Genomic DNA, 6,484 nt, shown 5'->3' on the forward strand with positions numbered 1-6,484 from the left:
GTGGCTCCCTGTTGAGCCTTTATTACATATCTTCAGGTGCCAGGCAAAAACATCCCTTTTCTCCAAGGCCTTTTAAACTTGGGGGTGGGGAATTATTGTTTTTGTTTATTACTACAAATAATGTATTTTGGTGTTTTTATATTGTAAACCGCCCTGTGATCCTGAGATGAAGGGTGGTATATAAATAATAATAATAATAATAATAATAATAATAATAATAATAATACAGTGGTACCTCGGTTTTTGAACAGCTTAGTTCCCAAAACAACTTGGAACTCGAACGCAGCAAACCCGGAAGTCAGTGTTCCAGTTTGTGAACTTTGCTTCGAAAGCTGAACGTGCTCCATTTTGAGTCCTGAACTTCTGTTTTTACTGTTGCGCTGCTAATTTGCGTCCCCCCATTGTAATTGAAGTCTTCCGTTTTTGATTGCAGTGTTCTGAGGTGATAATTGGAGCTTATATTTGGTGCTTTTGTTTTTGCTATTCATTTTGCGTTTTTTGTTTTTGAGGCTTTTTCGGTTAATTTGTTTTTGTGACTGTGTGGAACCCAGTTCAGCTACTGACTGATTTGTGTGACTGTAGAAATGGATAAAAGCCCCCCATCCAAACAATTACTATCATCAGTGCAGGTAATATTTTATTTTTATATATATATATATATATATATATATATATATATATATATATATCACCCTCAACACAGTTTTATTTATTTTATATTACAGTACATTGATTATTGCTTTGATTTTATGCATCAGTTAGATGGTAAAATTCATGTTAAATTACTGTTTTAGGGGTTATTTTTAAAAATCTGGAACAGATTAATCTGTTTTGCATTACCGCACTTTCTATGGGAAAGCGCACCTTGGTTTTGGAATTGTTTGGTTTTGGAAGGGACTTCCGGAACAGATTAAGTTTGAGAACCAAGGTACCACTGTAATAATAATACTTACCTCCACTTGCTTGGCAAGAACTATAAACAGTAAATGGCCAAATATCTTATACAGTAGTTTTGTAACAGAAAATACACCTCCAAAGAGTTGTGAGAAAGAGCTATAAAAGACCCTCTCTTTCACCAAGTTTCTCTTGCAAATTAAATTCTAGAATCCTTGCTTGATAATATGTAAAGCTTTTAAAGGATTTCAAACCCATAATATACCCATTAGCATGAAGTACAGGAAGGAGGATGTGATATTTTCTTGTACACTCCTCTCTGGACAATCTTGTACCATATTTTCCAGTTGGGGAAAAAAATGCTCCATTTTTGCTTTGGCAAGATGCCCGGATATGGGTATTTTAAAGTTTTTGAAACAAGGATGTGGAATAATTAGGGCTCTGATTCTTCCTGATTTGGCAGGGCAAGGGAGAGTTTATATTTCTACTCTGAAATGGTCTAACCGTTCTGCCTTTCCTCCTTGTACTGAGAGCAATAAGGGCAAACAAGGCTACAAGAATGGTGAGTGAATGGGAAAAAATTTAAAGACAAGAAGGAGAGAGTTTGGAGCAGGGAGAGAGGAAAACGGAAGAGGCAAAGCAGAAACAACCTGGCTGAAAGTAAGAAAAAATAAGGGTGAAAAATGTGAATTTGGAAAACAGTGGACCAAATTTGTTAGACATCATGAGCAAATTCTGCTTTTAGTGAACCTCAGGATATTTCTTGAGGCGGTTTCTAGGAATGCCCAGTTATTTGGGAATTTTTATACCACATTTAGTTCAAGGAACAGAGATTCTAAAAAAGACTTCTGAAGTGGACACGAACATGTTCAAGAAGGACACTGACAAACTGGAACGTGTCCAGAGGAGGGCAACCAAAATGGTCAAAGGCCTGGAAACGATGCCTTATGAGGAACGGCTAAGGGAGCTGGGCATGTTTAGCCTGGAGAAGAGGAGGTTAAGGGGTGATATGATAGCCATGTTCAAATATATAAAAGGATGTCACATAGAGGAGGGAGAAAGGCTGTTTTCTGCTGCTCCAGAGAAGCGGACACGGAGCAATGGTTCCAAACTACAAGAAAGAAGCTTCCACCTAAACATTAGGAAGAACTTCCTGACAGTAAGAGCTGTTCGACAGTGGAATTTGCTGTCAAGGAGTGTGGTGGAGTCTCCTTCTTTGGAGGTCTTTAAGCAGAGGCTTGACAACCATATGTCAGGAGTGCTCTGATGGTGTTTCCTGCTTGGCAGGGGGTTGGACTCGATGGCCCTTGTGGTCTCTTCCAACTCTATGATTCTATGATTCTATGAGGCAACACAGAACAAAGTACATTTGCTTTCAATAGTGGTTCTCAAACTTCTTTCTCTGGGCCATACTTTCAGAATAAAAGTCTTCTCGCGCCACACCATATTTTTTATTGATAAGAAATATGTCGGAAAACAAAAAGGAACAACTCCTAGCAGTGCTTGATTCATAACATAGAAAACAACTACTTCATAATATGATTGTGGGACATCCAGGAGGTATAAAACAATGCAGCTATATAAGAACATGAATCATTCCCAAAATATAAACGAACCTCTTACATATGTGCCTTAAGTATGAATACAAAGTCAAAGAGAGGTGTGAGCTTGTTCTAATTTGAGACAAACTCTCACCTCCTCATCGACACAAAGAAACCTTTTTCTTTCATATACAGTCATACCTCGGGGTGCGAACGTGATCCGTGCGGGAGGCACGTTCGCAACCCGCAGCATTCGCAACCCGCAGCGCCGCATCTGCGCACGTGCGTGACATCATTTTGTGCTTCTGCGTATGCGCGAGCCCCCAAACCCGGAAGTAATCCATTCCGGTACTTCCGGGTTCGGCATGGTCCTCAATCCAAAAATGTGCAACCCGTAGCGTTCATAACCCAAGGTATGACTGTAGAGTTGAAAATCTCTGTTCACAACCGTTTGTTGTGGAGAACTATAGAAGAACAGCCAATGTTCTTGAAGAGAGGCATGGATACTCTTTCTGTGGTTGGACAGAGGTGCAGTTCCGGCACCTCTCAGGTAGATTCCAACATTTCTCAGGTGGGCGCCATTGCCGTTCTAAGGGAACAAGGGAGGTGTTCATGGTGTGTTCCAGAACCTCTTGGTGTGTGACCAAACCTTCTAGGTAGTGTAGGAAAGGATCAAGTCAGGAGTGCCAGCTTGGCCCCACAACCATGGGTGCCTGGGGCTAGGGGTGTCATGCAGTATACATGGCCCTGGCACCGAAATTTGTGGGTGCCCAGCCCCTTCATGGGGAATTTTGTGGGTGCTTGGGCACCCACAGCCCTAGGGAGCCGGCACCTATGGGTCCAGTCTATACTGCTGGCAAAGGCTGAAAGATCTACATTGGCTCCCCGTACGTTTCTGAGCACAATTCAAAGTGTTGGTGCTGACCTTTCAAGCCCTAAATGGCCTCGGCCCAGTATACCTGAAGGAGTGTCTCCATCCCCATCGTTCAGCCTAGACACTGAGGTCCAGCTCCGAGGGTCTTCTGGCGGTTCCCTCACTGTGAGGTTACAGGGAACCAGGCAGAGGGCTTTCTGGTAGTGGCGCCCACCCTAAGGAATGCCCTCCCATCAGATGTCAAGGAAATCAACAACAACCTGACTTTTAGAAGACATCTGAAGGCAACCCTGTTTAGGGAAGTTTTTAATGCTTGATGTTTCATCGTGTTTTTAATATTCTGTTGGGAGCTGCCCAGAGTGGCAGAATATTATGATGATGATGCACTTTTGAACCATTGTTCTGTGACATGTTGAGTGTAAACTTCATAGTATCCATGATGCAGCGTGATTGTGAATCAAGCACTCATACATCTAGATCTGTGTTTCCCAAACTAAGGCCCAGGGGCTGGATCCGGCCCAATCACCTTCTAAATCTGGCCGGCGGACAAGTCCTGGAATCAGCGTGTTTTTACATGAGTAGAATGTGTGCTTTTATTTAAAATGCATCTCTGGGTTATTTGTGGGGCATAGGAATTTGTTCATCCCCCCCCCAAAAATATAGTCGGCCCTCACAAGGTCTGAGGGACAGTGGACCGGCCCCCTGTTGAAAAAGTTTGCTGACCCCTGGCTTAATTGAATTTCTCCCTCCTATCCCCTAAAGAGACAGATCTAGATGTGACTTTTCGTGTTCTTGTTTTCATACTGAAGTTCTGGAAACTTCCATTCCAAACTAGACCTAAGGCCTTCTGAGCCTGCTGAGGCTATGGCCATTTTCATTAGGGAGCAAAGTCTGGATTTTTTCCCCTTCCCGCTCCATTTCCATTTAGATGCACAGCTTCCTGTACGTGTTAGCTCTGCAGCTGAGGTATGCAGTTAACCAATTAAACCAAGGGGAGATACATTTAGCTGACATCAAAACAGCCGGAGCACATTGAACATCCAGGAACATTTCTCCATTATCACACACCTAAAAGCCTTCCAAGCCGCAACACCTGTCCCTGTTGCCCCTGGCAACGGCTACAGACATAATTACAGCTGAACGAGTAAGACTTTCACCAGCAATTGGAATACTTTTCATAGGCCTCGTGCACATCCCATCATACCCAGCAAGATTGTTTGCAGGACTGAGGCATGATCAAAGGCCCCTCCGTGACTCATCTCAAATCCCATGAATGATCATTAGGTGAAATGGGGGAAAGAGAGATAATCAAGCTGCCTTGACTCTCCCGGCTGGGAGATCTAATGGGAAGGTATGGCTGTGGCTGAAGACTTCATTTGTTTGGGAGAGACTCCTGGGAATGGCAAATTGCATACGGAAAGAATTACCTGTGCGTGCGCCGGGAGAATCAAGGATCTAAAAGTCAAGCGCACCATGCCCACACAACTGCAAACAATTGTGCGATTCAGGGAGAGTCGGCGATAAAAGAATCGATTTTCAGGTGGCCTTGCAAATGTTCCCCAGTTCCCTCGGAAGCTAACTCTGACATTTAAGTTCTTAAGATGCATTTTTTTTAATTCATCCTTTTGATTTTAGAATGGCACCTTTTCAGAACATGGCTGTCAATTTTACCAGGGACGCAGCGGGAGCGCAGGGAGAGGAGGAGATGGAGAGCGAGGGGGAGCAATCCGAGGGCAGCGTAGGAGAAGAGGACAGTAGCCCGAGAGATTCCATGAGCCTCTCCAGCGAATCGGAAGATTCACAGAAGGGGGCGCCGATGGCCAGGGCAAGGGGGGCCCCAAGGGGGACACCCCAGAAGCAAGGGGCCAGCGGGGACTCCCAGAGCAGCAGTTGGAAATCAGGACCAGCTTCCCCACCAGGGCGTAGTGGGGGGGAGGAGTCCAAGGTATCAGGGCCAACGTATTCACCACCAGCGAGAGGAGATGAGTCAGGGTTGACCACGCCTCCATCGGAGAGCGAGGGAACGGTCGAGAGGAAGGTCACCGGCTGGGCGCGTGCGCCAAGTTCAAATGTATAGGCGAACGGCACAGCAGGCAGCCCGGATAGGGAACCAGGTCCCAAAGCCCGCCAGAAGGAGGGGCAAGAATCAGGGGGGTCAGCGTCAGAAGAGTCCAGAAAGGATGAAACCCCAGCGGGCAGGAGGGCCCAGAGGAGGAAGGAGCTACGGAAGAGGTGGAGCAAGGCTAGAGTCTTAAACTGGTGTCAGGGGGGCGGAGACTCAGACGGGACTTCGCCGGTCTAGACTTTAAGACGTAGAGCGGCACGCTGCGGCTTTGAAATGGAAACTGAACTTCAATAAAGACTTTTGTACATAACTACAGCCGGGCGTTGGTCCTTTGTGAGCTGGGACCAAGGGGCGGCTCTGACAGGCACCTTTTCAGAACATGGCTGTCAATTTTACCATGCCTACATACCTTCCAACATTTCTCCGATGAAAATAGGGAATAATAATAATAATATAAAGTAAAGGTAAAGGGACCCCTGACCATTAGGTCCGGTCGTGGCCGACTCTGGGGTTGCGGCGCTCATCTCGCTTTATTGGCCGAGGGAGCTGGCATACAGCTTCCGGGTCATTTGGCCAGCATGACTTAAGCCGCTTCTGGGGAACCAGAGCAGCGCACGGAAACGCCATTTACCTTCCCGCCAGAGCGGTACCTATTTATCTACTTGCACTTTGTGCTTTTGAACTGCTAGGTTGGCAGGAGCAGGGACCGAGCAACGGGAGCTCACCCCGTCGCGGGGATTCGAACCGCCGACCTTCTGATCGGCAAGTCCTAGGCTCTGTGGTTTAACCCACAGCGCCACCCGCGTCCCTTAATAATAATATAGCAATAGATAAAACTTTATTCGCATTAGCCAATGGCCATGGCAACATAAAACAAGCAAAATATACAAATAAATAGACAGCAATGGGTAAAAAGGCAATCAAATGACCAAGATTATCGTTCAGATAGTGGCCCTTAATCTCATTGCACCCTCGATAAACCTAGCAACCTTTGCTGTTGTCTGATCATTTCGATCTGATAAAAGAAAGAACAATGTGGCCTCGGATAATAATAATAATAATAATAATAATAATAATAATAATAATAATACCCCGCCCATCCAAATGGGT

Source organism: Podarcis erhardii (genome assembly GCF_964252035.2).
Source record: "Podarcis erhardii genome assembly, chromosome: 12".
Classification (NCBI taxonomy): Eukaryota; Metazoa; Chordata; class Lepidosauria; order Squamata; family Lacertidae; genus Podarcis; species Podarcis erhardii.